The 16405-nt window shown below is 40.8% G+C and overlaps 1 protein-coding gene across 1 annotated transcript in view; it reads right to left on the reverse strand.

Moving 5' to 3' along the window:
* Positions 1-14266, reverse strand: part of LOC126416478 (thyrostimulin alpha-2 subunit) — a 344465-nt gene extending 330199 nt beyond the window's left edge. The window contains exon 1 of the mRNA XM_050084216.1: positions 14180-14266. The gene's annotated coding sequence lies outside the window, so the exon portion shown is untranslated. The remainder of the gene's footprint in view (positions 1-14179) is intronic.
* Between the last annotated feature and the right edge of the window lie 2139 nt (positions 14267-16405).

The raw sequence follows: 16405 nt of genomic DNA on the forward strand, positions 1-16405 counted from the left end.
TGTGTACAGACATCGGTAGAACTGCCACTAGACCACATCAGTTGTATATGTATCTCGTGTTACTATCAGACCTCGTAGTCTATATAAGCGGCGCGAACAGCGTCAGACCTTGAGTGATCACTGTAAAGGACACGGGGATATCGCATACTCGTGTGAGACAATGTTACCAGCATCTGACACAGTTTGAAAAGAGCCGCAATGTGAATGTAGATTTGGCCGGCTAACCGAGTCGTGCAATATCTAAATTTTTGGGCTATTCGGATGCGACTGTGGCCCCATGTTCGTGAGGACTGGTACACTCGTCGTCAAGGTTCAGATCGATCACATGTGACCACCACAAAGGAGGACAGCGGTAATGTGCACCAAGCACATCGTAATACCTTCACATTTGCACCTAGAATCAGAGAGACGTAATGGATGCCTGCAAAATTCTGTGTCCTCCCTCACCATTGGTCGGAGACTAGCTGCAGCCGGGCTAGGGACTTACCGTCCCACGCAAAAATTACCGTTAACACCACAACACAGACCTCTGCAGTTGGTGTAATAAGCATGGATGAATGGTGTCACATTGTGTTCAGCGATGAATCTTTGTCCTGCATTACCCAGGCTGTCCATCGTCGGCGACTATGGCAGAAACCTGGTAAGAAGTTTGGAGCGGCACAGCAATGTTACTCGTGACGTCATGGTGTGGTAAACCGCTGGATCAAGGCTAGTAGTGACTGAGGGAACTGTGACGGCGCAACAGTATGTCACAGACATGCTACTTCCTTGCGTCAGTATCATGGTGCTATTTTCCAGCAGCACAACGCTCGTCCGCACACGACTCGACCCTCTATGAACTGTTCGTATGATGTTTAAATACTCCCATGGAGAGCAAGCCCCCATATCTGTCCCCAGTGAAACATGTGTGGGACCGTCACGGATGTCAACTCTGTCCCAGTGGCAGTGACCAAGTTATCGTGGCTCAGTTACAACAGTTGTTGGGCAGTTTGCCTGAGGAAAAGACACGACGGTTTTGCGACAGCCCTCCAATCCTAATCAGAGCATCCGTCCAGCCTAAAGGGGACACAAGCAACAAACGGAAATTTTGCGTTTATTTTGCCTCGAAACAGTATAAACAGGAAATAGTATAAGAGATAATGTAAGGAATACAGAACGTAGATAACTGCAACCTGGCTAACACTAGACAAAAAAAATATTCTTCGTTTTTCCCAATTTAACAGATTTGCACATACTCTCCGACAAATGTTAATGTGTTCAGCATGGGATGTGACCACTTGTGGCAGCAATGCAGGCCTGACAACGACGGTTCAGTCTCTAATAACCCTCCCTTGGCCACTAGAAAAATTATTAAGTATTCCTGATAAGAGCAAAAAGAACAAACAGACAGGCAACCTCGAAGCTTTCCGCTGCAAAATTAATTGTAACTACTGTTCCCTACTCTTACCAGGTCCTCTTTCCTTCCTAGTAGTAAATGATTTAGAGAAAGCTGTATGGGGGGGGGGGGGCACACTGGGGGTCTTGCCCAGGGAAATTTTCTAAATTTTAGATAAAAAAATAGTGAGTCTTAAAGTGTTTTTAAGCATTTTAGAGTCATATGATCAACATTAGAGCCCCGAAAACTGGACTCTGGATAACTCGACACTCCGGGAAACTCGACAAGCCTGACACATATTTTGACTTTGGAAAAAGAAACAAAACATAAACACGCACGGTATTTTCGTAAAAAGCTAATTTAATTTACAATAATAGTCATGCTAATAGACTATTACAGAGCAGTGAATATACAGCTCTAAAAAGACTGAAATTATATTTAAGTAAATCCTAAACTATCATTAAAAGAATAAAACATAAAATACTGCCATCGCACAGTAACAGCCCTTTGATTAATAAGCGAAAAAGCTAATTTAAGCTTACTTTGAATAAGGCTCAGGGTTCATTAAATAAAAACAATCTCTCAAAGTTAATGCTTTAATACAGTTAATGAAGTTAATACAGTATGCCTAATACTTTCAGTCAAAAAGTATGTAAATAGTGGCTTTTAATTTGGTCTTACACCCTAAAAATATTTAGGTAATTCAAAATAACTAATACAATACTATATTAATATAGTAATACAATACTAAACTATTATTAATACTTCGAAACTGAAAATTTAACATTATGGATGTATTTAATTCTCTATTTTACAAAAATTTTAATATTGCTCTAAATGCCATTATTAGGGCTACAGTGTCTTTATGAAGGTGCAAATGTCCATCGTCTGACTTGATTACTGAATATGAAGTCGTTGATGACTGGTCGGATATCGAATTCATCCAATACACCTCGGTGGTCATGAAGAACAGCCAAGTTGTTCAATCGCTTCTGTCCCATTGTTGATTGGAGAAATGACTTCAGAATTTAACGGCGCTAAATGAAAGTTCTGCTGTTGCTCTCGTGATTGAAACTACTTGGAGAAACTTAATGCACTTCACTACTTCACATAACATTTCTCCAACTGCAGGTTCTTGTGTAATGTACTTTCTTACACCACGCATGTTTTTTAAGACCAGTTGTTTTTTATTAGCGATATCGGCTGTGAACAGTTCTCGCCTGAAGACGACGAAGCAGTTGACGACACAATAATTGTTGGAGGCTGACTTGCAGTATCATTAACTTGCAAGTGTGCCTTTTTGGTATCAAACTCATCCATTGAAAACTTAAGTCACAATAAACTAAGAGACTAAAGTAAATGAATAAATTATTGTCATATAAAATAGTCCACTGAAGTCGGAACACTAAACACATCTGCAGCATGCACTGAATGAAACTATTCACACTGAATGATTGCGGCGGCAGGGTGGGCTTTACATAGCCGCGGCGTCATAATGTCTCGAAGCGCCAACGCGACGTTAGGCGGTGGGTTCCAGGCGCTTCTGCTCCAGTCCTTTTGATGTCGTCGCTGCCGCAGCGCTGGCCCGCCGGCGCCAGACTTTACCCGAAGGTTTACGCACGGGGACAAATTGTAAGTGTGCCCGCAGCACCGTAACACTGTCATGATTCCCACCACTCGTTTTCAGTTAACCTGCTTACTACTGTATTAAGTATTTGTTTAACTCGCTACTGAATGTATTTTAAAAGGTAACTATCGTCAAACAAGGAAAATATACAATTCCAACATAAGTTTGTGATTTTACAAAGCGTAATATAAATAGAAATTTTCTTAAATTATTGGGGGAGGGGGGGCTCCGCCCCCCAAACGAATTTTTGAGGGGGCTCGGGCTCCCCAGGCCCCATGGAATCGTCGCCTGTGAATCTGTCCTTTGGTGTTACTCTATAATTTGAAAATTGAAACTGACCTTTTCATCAAATATAAAATATTTAGTGCTGTGGATCTTAATTACTGTCTTCTTGGCTGAAAAAGAGTGAATTATTAATTTTTCAGTAATGCGTGGCTTTTCCGGAGTGCAGTCGAGTGCACTCAAGGTTCAAGTTCTTCTTAGCAGCCAGCATAAGAAAGAGCTTTTCAAGATCTGTATCGTAATGTAGCCGTGAATAATTCTTGACGCTGTTATTGAAGAACAAGTCGGACGGATACGATTCTGAACAACTATGACACAGTCGGTAGGGCAAGTTCCACAAATTTCCGCTTTTCACAAAAGAGAATCTGTTCATTCCAAAAGACTGTGATATTAAAGAGGAGCCGCACAGTACTACCCAACATTCAAAATCCTAAGTCCTCTACTTTATTGCACTTCGTATCGTAATTACTAGAAGAGGAAAGATGAGCGTAATATTCACTTCAAAACAGACGAAAATTTTACCTTTCAAGACAGCAATTACTATTTCATATAGACGTTCGTCTCAATGTGCAACTATTACAGTATATATTCAGCTTCTTACAAGAGCGTGTAGTGACAAAAATTAATATTTTTTTATATCTCGCAGCAACGGCGGCTGTCGTCTCTTTTTTAACTATAGAAGTACCCTTCCTTTGAAAATAAGTCCTTCTATAGTCTACAATCAGAAAAAAAATCATTAGTAAAGTCACGGAATATACAAGTGTGTTAAAAAGCACGGAATGCGAACAAGCTAACGATGTTATTTACAATGCTGCGCTCTCGCAGGCGAAAGCGATAATTATGAAGCAATACTATAAGTCTCCCTGAAGAGCTAAGCGCGGTCTTGGAGAGTCATTGGTAGATGCCGACACGATGCAAGCCGCCTACCCAGTGCCCCCAGCCATGCACCATGGGACCCAAATCGGGCGAGCGAACAGGCCACGCCATGCGCGCAGTATCCTCAGTTTCCAAGAAAACATCAGCCATCCATCCTCTATGAGGTCGAACGTTATCGCCCATCAGTACGCAGTCTGTATCCGCAACAACCGCTAATGAGGTCCCAAGATACCTGGAAGCAGTTAAACCTTGTCAGTTCAACCATTTTATGAAGAGGGGTTCGAGTGGTGAACATAGCCCCGCCCACACCATTCAGGGATTCTCCTCAATATTGGTCTCTTTACACAATGCTTGGCTCCCGAAATCGTGTTCCACGTTCCCTCTAGTTGCGAATTCATCGAGAATCACTCTCCAGACTAAATCGGGGTTCATCTGTGAGAACAACATTGGCCCACTCGTCGAGTGTCCAGGTAGCACGTTGATGACTCCTATCTAGACGTTCCCTTCTATCAAAATGCGTTAGTGGTAGACATACAGCAGGTGTCTGACAATAAAGGCCAGTTGGCCGAAGCCTTCAGAACACCGTTTGCCTCGATACAACACGTCCAGTGGATGCTGCGAGGTCAGATGCTAGCTGCCGTGCAATACCAGTGCAGTACTGTCGTGCCCTAACAGCCAATTAACGGCCCTCTCTTCAGAAGTCACCCTAGGTCGGTCCTGCCCTGGTCTTCGGGATACATTTCGGTCTCTATAAACTGTCACCACATCAGAGAAACAACAGAACGATTCACATAACGCCATCGGGCCACATCAGTTTGCGACTGTCCAGCTTTCTTTCTTTCTACGGTCCTCCACCGCAGAGTATCTAGTAGGCATCTTCTCTGTGCCATACTACACCGTGTGTGACTGCGCACACAGCGGTTGTGAGTGCGGGCCTACCCAGCAAATACTACCTCGTTTCATAAGTGCCCTGACGTCATCGTTGGCATGGTCGTCCGTTGACCGAAATGCCATCTTCTGTGCAGAACACGATCGCAAGGACGTCTGGTTGACAGTTTGTATGATTATATCGTGAATTAGACACAAGACGGAGAAATAGCGGTTTGCTGCTTTAATTTTGGACACCAGTGTACTTCCAAGCTCTTTGTAAATTTGTCTCGGTTTTGTAGTCGCTGAAATAACGTTACAAATCCTCTCAGCCCGTCTATCCACTATTTCCCCTGAGATAATTACATTAAAGAAAATGTGTACAAAGCCTTAGCTTCGCGTACATGAATAGACGTGCCACCATATTTTCCAGTAGAAGAACGGTGAGCACCTTAGCTTTGTGAAAGCATTGATGCTTTGTTAGTGAACAAGCAACTGATTAAGCTGGGGTTACAAATTAACTGTCTGTGTCTCTTTTGAAATGTTAAATAACTGCTCTAGGAACTCTAAAGTGAAAATAGAACAGATACGTGATAGGCAATATTCAGAGTGACATATCTTGTAATTTCTTCTGAAATGCATAGGTGATACATCAGCCAACAGCATACATTCAGTGTCATTATTTGACCTAAAATCGTTCTAAAATGAAACGATAATACTCTGTTCACAGAAAGTGTATCCTAGGATACGTGAATAACATCGTGGTTGGTACTGATGGTTGACAGTATACATCACAAAAATGTATAACGTATGAAGAAATAACCATTTAAATGGTACAACGTTTTGATTTCAACGGCTACTTTAAACATTACCCAGAATCAATAAACATATCACTTTATCTTCAGCGAATGCTTAACAGCAAATACTTGACAGGTGGGTAGGCCCCTTGCCAGAATTAATATCACCTTTAACCACAAACGCAACGGAATGAAAGTTCCCTAAAAGTTGCTAGGTGGCTGAGCGCCAGCTCAATAATCGTTGTCACTTATTAGAGTGAAAAAAAAATCAAAACTACAGGAATTAGACACTGAGATAAATAAACCCATTTTCGTTTCTCATTCCTAGAACAGACACACAAGAGAGTAATGTCAGTCGATCATGTCGTCCCAATTAAAGAATTATTTCCTTAAAAAAGGAAAATAGTGGCTAAATTTTAGTATAGGAATACCATTCAACTACGGTGTAAATGGTACTTACACCCATTGTATTCCCAAAAGGTCTCTGAGTCTTTATTAATTCTCAGAACTGAAAAACGTATTTGATAACAATCACCAAGGAAGGAGTTATGGGTCAGACCTAAAAGAGTTAACGGCAACACGACGAAAAAAAGGACTGGACAGAAAATTAAAAATCGTGTTTGAAGTAACTTTATATTATGACATGCAACTTCGAAAAAAATTTGTAAAGTTTTAGACAAAGGAAAAAGGAATGTTATGTATTGCTACGGACTCAGAATCAATTTTAACGTTATCGATATCTGAAGAATATATCATTTCCGTCTCCCACTTCTTCAGCTGTATAACACTTCACAGTAGGTCACGTTTAGACAGAGTAACAATAAATTCGTTTGCAGTAGAATTAACAATGAGTGAAATTATAAAACTAGAAATTTACCATGTAGAAGCAAAAGATGCTACCCATTTTCCTTCTTATTATTCGTTGAGAGCTTCTTGTCTTAATTGCAAACGTAAGTCCTCTTTGAGATGTCTGATATTCACTTCCTTTACTTGTCGATGCCTTTTTGGTATCCCAATGTATTAATAAATCAGGTCATTCGGGGCTATGTAGAAGTAAAGTAATTGTAAAATGGAAAGTAATAGGCCCACAAAGAAATCATCCGATTGTGACAGAGGTGAATTTTCAAAATAGAAACTGCAGCATTAATTGCATGTAACTTACTTGTAAATCTCATTTTTAACCGAAAACCTAACCAACAGCACCGATTTGCACCTGCTCTGCGAATTCTACCCATGCCTTCATAAACGGAGGCTGGTTCCAAAAGTATAATACGATGGTTCAAAGAGCCTCATTTCTAGATACTATCGACATCAACATAAGGTATATGCAGTGAACGAGAGGGACTCCATTGTCTTATTAATTCATAACCAGACACACAGAGTAACGAACACGCTCAATAATGCTATTAAAACACGATACGTCTCAAATGAATTCTACTCATAATCAGTCCACGGCTTGCAGAATTATTAATAAAAGGCGTAACCTATAAATATCTATATATGACGCCAGCAAGTCACTTCTGGTGTCGAGGAAGCGGAGGGGAAGGAGAAATTCGGAGTTTCACCCTTAATTTTATTTGATATTAGGTCATCTTCTGATCATTGGTTTCTTCAGCGTCGTCTGTTCAAGTTGTGCGGGAAGTACATAGACATTAGAGTTAAGGAATTACACTGTATATGTGTATGTTATCAGAGATGAAAAACAAATGAAAGAAGTAAAACTCTTTGCTGCCGGCTTATATTAACAACACTGTTTTTAAAGAGATGCTGATCTGTAAATAGGGTCCAGAACCTCAAAATATCGTTTGGCACACTCCTGGAAGTATTAAGGCACTTTCAGTAAAATATGCTACCAGCTGTACTATAACCACCACAAAACAATTTTTAAAATGCATATTTGTTAATTGATGTTGACTTTTACTCACAATACGCGTATTAGAAAAGTACTGATGTGTAACTAAGGTCCTGAACCTGAAAATATCGAATATGACATTCAGTGTGTTAAGCTTAACTGAATAGTCTGAAACATTCCTGGAATCTCGTAGAAGAATTCATTTGTCTAATCCTCACTGTTACATAGCCAGATTATCCCTCTACTGAGATCAACAAGACTCCATAATGATTTAAGCGTTACAAATTTCAATAATTATGTTTATAAAGTGGTAAAAATAAATGTTGTATGTCGCTTTTTTATCAATACCGCACTTAACAGGAAACAAAACTGATTTTGTTCTGTCAGGTGCAGTCATAAGGAAATAAAAATAAACACGATAAACACAAAAAAATTACGAAAGATTCCACTACAAACGCCACAATTTCTTCTGTCATCTTGCATAACCCATTGTTTATGAACCAATTGGCCCTCCTCGTAACTAGAGACACTTCTGAATGCAGTTGGCCATATCCCTTACCAAACTGTCTTGATAAGCATGTGGGCGATTATCCCATTCCTCCACAGCGGCCTCTATGATGCCCTGAAAGGTCTCTGGTGAGACAGGACGATTACAAACCACTCGTTTTAGCATGTCCCACGGATTGCCAATGCAGCTGAGATCAGGAGGCTACGGAGACCATTCCATCCGACTAATTCTATACTCCACAAGAAAGGTTTACTAAGATTGTGACGAAAGGAGCGTGCATTGTACTCCATCAGCGTGAATCCCGCTCCGATAGGTTCACCAAATGGAGCCATAACGCGTGCAAAGATGTCTTCGCGATACTTGCCGCCAGTCATCCTCCCATATATTAGTAAGGCTGGTGGTCTACGATATAGTTAGTATGTAAATGTGCTCGTTGCCTCGACACACGAATTTCAATTTTGCCCGGGTGGAGACTGACACCGGTCTCGTCACAAAGGAGTGTTGTATCCCACTGCTGCTGCCTAGCCCACAAAGGATGGATCCGGGCGCGTGTGACACGAGCTCCTGTCCGAAACCGATTTAGAGGTGGATCCTTGAGAGGTCTTCTGGCAAGTAATCCCCGCTCATGGAACGTATTTTCTATCGTTTGTATTGGCACTTGCCCTCCTGTAGCTGTTTGTAATTGCTACTATGGACGCGTAGGATTGTGTTCAGGGTTTCTGTTTTGTGTTATACGCAGATGTAGGACCTGAACACCTGTAGTTTTACTTCTGAGGCCGCATCTGCGACGATTCTCATCTGGTTCTGTCGCTAGAAACTTGTTCCATATTCTATAGACATCACTTTGAGTCACAACGACATTCGCTACGACGTCCATCTGTCTCAGGTCCTGCTCCATCAGAGTGACTATAGAGAGCCTCTGATCGTACGTCATTTTTGTCCGAACCATCCTGAAGCAATACAACTCTCGTAATGACACACAGCTCAAGTACTGCAGTGTTTACAGGTGACACTATTGCTATAAACTGCACATACTAACGCCTCCCCCCCCCTTCCCCCCCTTCCCCCCCCCCCTACCCACGGTAGAGACATGGACTACTGAAGCTATAATTACATTACAAACAAACCAATATATTGGTATTGTAACGTATTTCTGGATCATAATGTTCACCATTAAAGTTTCGCCAATATGTAACTTTTATTTGTATGATAGAATTCAAAACGTGGAAAAACACACAGTTTAATTCGAAACAGTAAAAGTAAAGTACACTCTTTACAGTTGCATTGGGTTGGTTCACCTGGTTTGACGGGAGTGGATTCATGTAGCAGCCAAAAGAAGAGTCTCTGCACCAGTGGAAAGTGGGTGTCGTGAAATATTTACTAAACGCAGACGAATTCAAATCCCCCTCAAGATATTTCTCCACCCTCTCGCCATTTTAGTGACTTCCAATCCATTCCTTTCTTTTTCGCCACCTGCATCGCTATACCTCCTCCCCTTTATAGTGCCGTTCTTCATTTTGTTGCCTGTTTCAAAACTTGCCCCCACAGAAACAGTGCCCATGCCACGCCCCCCTCCTATCATACCTTAGTTACGCCACTGTAACTGCACCCACGGGTGTATGCAAGGCACATGCCTCCTAGTGGAATATTGAGTACAGAATATTAAATCATTGCATAGTTCTCGCACATTTCAATAAGTGGTTTTCTGCGATTCTAGAATAATTTATCACTGACTGTCGAGATTTCACGTACTCACCTAATCGACTGATAGCTTTGGGATCCTCTTGAATCAAAAACTCAAAAATGTAATTTTCATAAACAAATTATGTTGAACTTTAATTATGGGGGTTAATATTAAAAACAAAGGTACGAAACTAAAACAGTACATCAGTTAATTTTACCGGATGTGATGGTTTGTAGGGGCAGTCAAATGGAAGCGAGACACATGGAGAAAGTATTGATTGGCGACTCCATGGAGTGCTGTGTGCACCACGACCATATATGTTATTTTAAAAGGAAGGTCAGCGTTGGTCATAATATTGATGTTTTATTGATAGCAGAATCGATTTTCGATCACATTAAGATCATCTTCGGTGCTGTACATATTTTGACCAGTGTCTGAGTTTAATGTGTACAGCACCGAAGATGATCACTATGTGATCAAAAATCGATTCTGCTATCAATAAAACATCAATATTACGACCAACGCTGACCTTCCTTTTAATTTAACATAGAAAAAGTAAGTAAACTTTTTGTTACTTCAAAAGTAATCGTCATAACGCTTAACACATTCATCCCACTGTGAGACAAGACGGTCAGTGCATGCATGGAAAAATGCTTTCGGCTGTCACCTGAAGCACGGTGGTCGAAGAGATGCACGCCTGGGTTCAATCACGGTTCCGTAGGCAACGGAAACATTTTTCCATGAAGGCGTTGACCATCTTGTCTCACAGTGGGATAGATGTATCTATAGTTACGGCGATTATTTTTCACACAATACTTCATAGCTTAGTGGTATTGTGTGTTGGTGGCGTTGCCAGTTTACATACTGCGCATGTAACACACAATAAAAGCGTTGGACACCTACAGTGATCAGTCTACTTGAAAAACGTTTGTTGTCATCGTCATTTATGTAACTTGCTGTTCGACTTCCAATTTGACAATTTGTGGAAAAATGTTTTCTTACTTGTTTCCCATCTATCTCGTTTTCATTTGACTACCTCTTATACAAGATGATTAAATTGCCCCTACCGTTGTCGTTTTATGCAACCCGCAATGTCAAATCTGGCCTTCATACTCTGTCGCTTGCTAGACGCAAACGAAAAGTCCCATAGAAAAGAATGAGCAAGGCCCTATTGTAGGAAATTTAACGTAGTTAAATTTTGCACTGAGACACGTTTTCGTTGGAGGCACGATTTTCGAGTTATTCAAGAAAAACATGCACAAGTGACATTCAAACGCACCTTCACCCCATACTCATCCTTCTCCATTCAGGATTTCTAGTATGTTGTTCGTGGAACTCCCTCCTACTATTGTACAAAAACTTCGGACTATACGAACTGTTCCCGATATTCGAACTTATTCCTCTCTCTCTTTATTGAGCTATTACGCCATCAACATGGGCGGCTATTTCATCTTTATTCATTGAAACGTGCCCGTGGAGGTAATAAACGAAAATTGCCTTTTGTAAACGTTACGCTAAAACTAATTACGTTGACAATTGGGTCCAAACTTAATCCTAATAGGCACGATAGTTTCGTAATCAGATGGCCTGACAAATATTACGATGTAACAGTTTGTTTTATACTGTCAAAACCCACAAAACTGTTACGTTAAAATTCACATAAACGTCAATTTTACAATTTGTAAGTCCTCGAGTAAGCCAGTGGCGTAATAAGGCCAGTCAGTGCAGAGTAAAAAAAGGTCTAATACGGAGAATAAATCGGCATTCGTAAATTTTTGTTCCCTTGCAGGGTGGAGTGTCATGAACAAGATACTAGCAGTCCGGTGGGGGCTGAATGTGCGAGTGGAGGTGCATCTTAAAGTCGCTTTTGTTCGTTTTTCTTGAATAACTCGAAAACTACGGCCTCCAGCGAAAATGTGACGCAGTGCAATATTTAACTGTATTAAATTGCCTACAAAAATGTCTTGGTCATTTCTTCAGTAGGATTAATGGCTCGCGCGTAGCCAGTGAGAGAATATGAAAATTTCGTGCGCAGTTTATGAGGCAGGGTTATAACATTGCGAATTGCATAAAACAACAGCGGTATGTATAGCTAAATCACCCTGCTTAAGCAAAGTCTTACAGAAGGCATTAAAGTTGTTTTTAAGTTCATTTCCTGTTTCTTCATTCTTACAAATTTTAATCAAAAGCAGTTTTTGTTTTGTCATTTTTGTTGACATCAGACGGGATTGTTCTTTTTTTCTATTACAAATTTTTAGTTTTGAATGCGACACAACATTATGGACATATGAATATAAATTTCTTTTGTAAATTTTTATTAACGGTATTTCCTACTTCGTTGCGATACGGTTGATTTAATTACATGAGGATTTTATTTCAGATCATTACCTCAAAAAACTGATATTCATAATCATATTAATAATATAAAAAGATGTAGTTGTCAGATACTAATGAAATGTGGTTGCCAGCTACAAATCTGTTAAAGTAATATATGTTCCAAAATATATTGTGGCGATAATAATCAAACGTTTAAGATACAATACGTATTGTGCACCTCTTGGGAAGTTTTTTAGGGCACCATTCGTCCTCAAATTCAACAAATCAGTTACATAAAAATGGCAATTTTACAATCTCATCCACTGTTGGATATATTTCTGCGTACCATCCTTATACCATGATTAATAATCAAACTTACAAGGGAAACTATACTGTCAGTATTGTTTCATTTAGCCAACAGTCAGAACTTCCAACAATTTCCTGAAATACGTTAGGTTAACTCAACCTACATAATACTACGACTTCGTGTTCGTTTAGTACCTTTTCTTGAAAATCTCACCATTTCAGTCATGCGTAACTTGCTCTTAAATCCTGAGAATTCTCAGGCAGTAGATTCTTTTGTCCATGTTTATTTATGCTTTGAAAAAGATTACCACTATGAATGTATTTGGCTTTGCTGTTTGCAGTCATAGTCATGCAAGGATCAAAGAAGGGGGGGGGGGGTGGGGAGGGAGGGAGATAGTTGAACGACGGAGTCACGACAACACTCCCCCTCCCCCAAACACTTCCCTCCCAGAGAACATATTAGTAAAAGCATTCATATTTTTACATATATGATTTTACAAATTTTCGGTTGTTGGAGAATAAAATAGCATGAAGGGTGAAAAGGGGTAGAAATACTGGAAATTATAATCTATGTTTAAGACAGGATACGTTTTAGCTGCTGGCTAAATCTCTTACTCTGGCCACCTGCAGAAAACATTCCTGTCTCACCAGGGAAAGGCTCCCCATCACAAACCGATCTGCCTGCTATCAACAACAAATCCGACACAATTCGTGAGTCCACAGTCATAACCTCCAAACCACAAGCAGCTGAGTAAGGCGAGGCAGAAAGGGGAAGACCTTCCACAGAAAAAGGAAAAAAATAAAATAGACTTTCCTGAAAATAAGCGCAAACGCCTTAAAGAAAAAGCCTTCCCCGTGTAGACTGCTAAGCTTTGTGTATGACGCTGCCACTAATAATAATAATAATAATAATAATAGTAATGACAATGTAGCCCTACAGCTGTGCAGCAATACATAGCTGAAGTTAGGTGAAATTCCTTTATTGTTGTGAACTGAATAATAAAGCAGTTTCTGGTCTGTTTCGGGAATTATCCACAACAGAGAACGAATTTTCATGCGATGTTTAAGCAAATGTGATGTACATGTCCCAATTGTACTGTCGTAGATCGTGGTACAAAGTGTGTCTGTCGTGAGTGGACTATGCGAGGAAGATATTGATCATACATTCATTCCTCAAGCTGTTGTGTCACACACAAATGCTAGTATTTGAATAAATGTTATTACTGGTAACTTAACTTATTAGTAATATGGTCTGACGAAATAATGACAAACGTGTTAATCTTTTAAAAATTATTTTAGCTTCGCGACCAAAGCACAACTGTAATCTGTTGTTTTTACCCATCAGAAAATTACGTTTTAGCCCTCAAGGGATAATTACTCCCAGGTTGAGAACTACTGTGCAAAAGTGATGCACTAAGCTCCGATGTATCCATAAACAAATTGTTATTATTACAAAATATTTTATTGTAAAGTACACAAATTACTGTTATTATATCGAAACATAATAGTTTTATTATCAGAATCCTAGGCATGTAAAGTATGTTAGAAGTGGGAGTGACAGCGAGTTATATTTGAGGGGGTTGGGGCAAGGGCGCTTCCAGAACAGAACCCTGGATCGGCGCCTGCTTGCCCTGGAGGCGGTGATGTTCGTGTGGGGCGCGCGCCCGCCGCTCAACAAGTGCCACTCACCGGTGCGGCTCAGCGGGCTCGGCGGCGTGGGGTTGCGTCGGAGGCGGCGTCGGCGGCGGCGTCGGGAGGTCTGGCGTTGTCGGCAGAGAGGGCGCCACTGCCCGGGCGCCGCCGCGCCGCCGTCTTATAGCCGCGCACGACGCCCGCCGCCGCCGGCGCGGTGGTGGGGGAAGGCGGCGGAGGGGGGCGTGGCGCTGCGCCGTGACGTCAGAGGGCCGCCCGCCGCCCACGCGCTGCCCACGCGACGGCCCGAGGGGTGCAACCGGCAGCGGCCGAGCGCGCCCGTCTCAGATTGGCACCATTCAGTGACGGACACAAAGACAGCAGCAATTGCGACTCGACACGCACCATCCCATCTGAATATCTCAAAAGATATGCTGCGAAGTCAGTAACGACCCAACTTCCCGCGTTCTCGTACACCAACTGCATAAACGATTAAACGTGGATAAAATCCTCAGCGTTTTCTGTAATAACTACTGTCATTCCCAATTATGACGTCACCATTAACACTAGCAATACCAAAGCATTTTTCATAACTTTTATTACCATGGGAGGGGTGGAGGGTGCTTTATGTCCATGCAACAAACAATTTAAAAACATTATTTCGTTAATTGCTGTTGCCTTATATTAATCACACTTTCTAAAGAGATACTGATGTGTTAGCACGGTCCACAATAGGAAAATATCTTTTAACACATTCTTAGCAACTTCAACACATTTTTAGTAACGTATATTACAAAGGGGGTACTTTATGACCACCAGAAAAAAATTAAAAATATAACTGTTGTTGACCTTTAAACACGACATACTTTTTAAAGAGGCACTGATGTGTCAGCAAGGTCCTGAAACTGAAAATATTGAATATGATGTTCATTGGGGAAAGTGACTTAAATTTTTGGATTAAATTTAACTGAACAAATTGAAACATTTATAGGATCAGGGTATTTCTGCATATATATGTAAACTCTGCAAACCACTGTGGAGTGCGTGGCAGAGAGCACATCCCATTGTACTATTTATTAGGGATTCTTTTCTGTTTCATTCACGTGTGGAGCGCGGGAAGAATGATTGTTTAAATGCTTCCATGAGTGGTGTAATTAATCTAATTTTGTCCTCGGATTCCCATGGAAGCGATACGCAGCGAGCGGTAGAATATTCCTAGAGTCATAATTTACAGCCTATTTTTGAAACTCTGTAAGTAGCTTTTCCGGTAGAGTTTACGTGTTCAGGAGTCCGCCAGTTCAAATTCTTCAGCATCTCTGTGGCGCTCTCCCACATATCAAACAAACCAATGACCATCCATGCTGAACTTCCTTGTATTCGATTAGTATCCCCTGATGTACAGGTCGCACACACTTCAGCACTATTCCACTTTGGCTCGCACGAGTGATACCTAAGCAATCTCCTTTCTAGACTTATTGCATTTCCGCAGTATTCTACCAATAAACTGAAGTCTGGAACCTGAGCCTATGTCATCCTTCCATTTGAATCCCTTCAAATTATTACACCCAGTTATCTGTGTGAGTTGGCCTATTCCGTGACTTATTGATATTATAGTTATAGGATACTACGTTTTTTCGTTTTGTGAAATGCACAATTTTACATCTATGAACATTTAAAGCAAATTGACAATCTTTGCATAGCTTTGAAATCTTATGAAGATCTGACTGAATATTTATGCAGCTTCTTTCAGGTAGCACTTCATTGTAGATAACTGCATCATCTGCGAGAAAACTTAGGTTACTGTTAATATTGTCCACTAGGTCGTTAACATACAACATGAACAGCAAGGGTTAGAACACACTTTGATGAGGTACACCCGAAATTACTTTCATGTCTGTCGAAGACTCTCCATCCAAGATAACTTCCTGCATCCTCCACACCGAAATATTCTCAATATAGTCACAAGCCACTTTATGCAGATATTCATGATATAACATGAAATAATTAACCACACTTTCATTCCATTATCAACATCAGTATCACATGTGATACCCACAGACAACAGAAAACTCCATAAATCGTTGTGGCTTAGAAGCAAAGAGGCTACAAATATCATCTTGAAGGAAGCTGCCTTAAACACATGTTGTACCCGTTCATGACTGGCTAGAGGCTGATATAAAAGTATACATCTTCCTATTGCATACCACACATGCCCCATAGGTGACAAATCAAGGGACTGGGCGATCAGTCAACGATCCGTACATTACTCAAGGCGTTGGTGGC

This window comes from Schistocerca serialis, chromosome 8 (assembly GCF_023864345.2).
Source record: "Schistocerca serialis cubense isolate TAMUIC-IGC-003099 chromosome 8, iqSchSeri2.2, whole genome shotgun sequence".
Taxonomy (NCBI): domain Eukaryota; kingdom Metazoa; phylum Arthropoda; class Insecta; order Orthoptera; family Acrididae; genus Schistocerca; species Schistocerca serialis.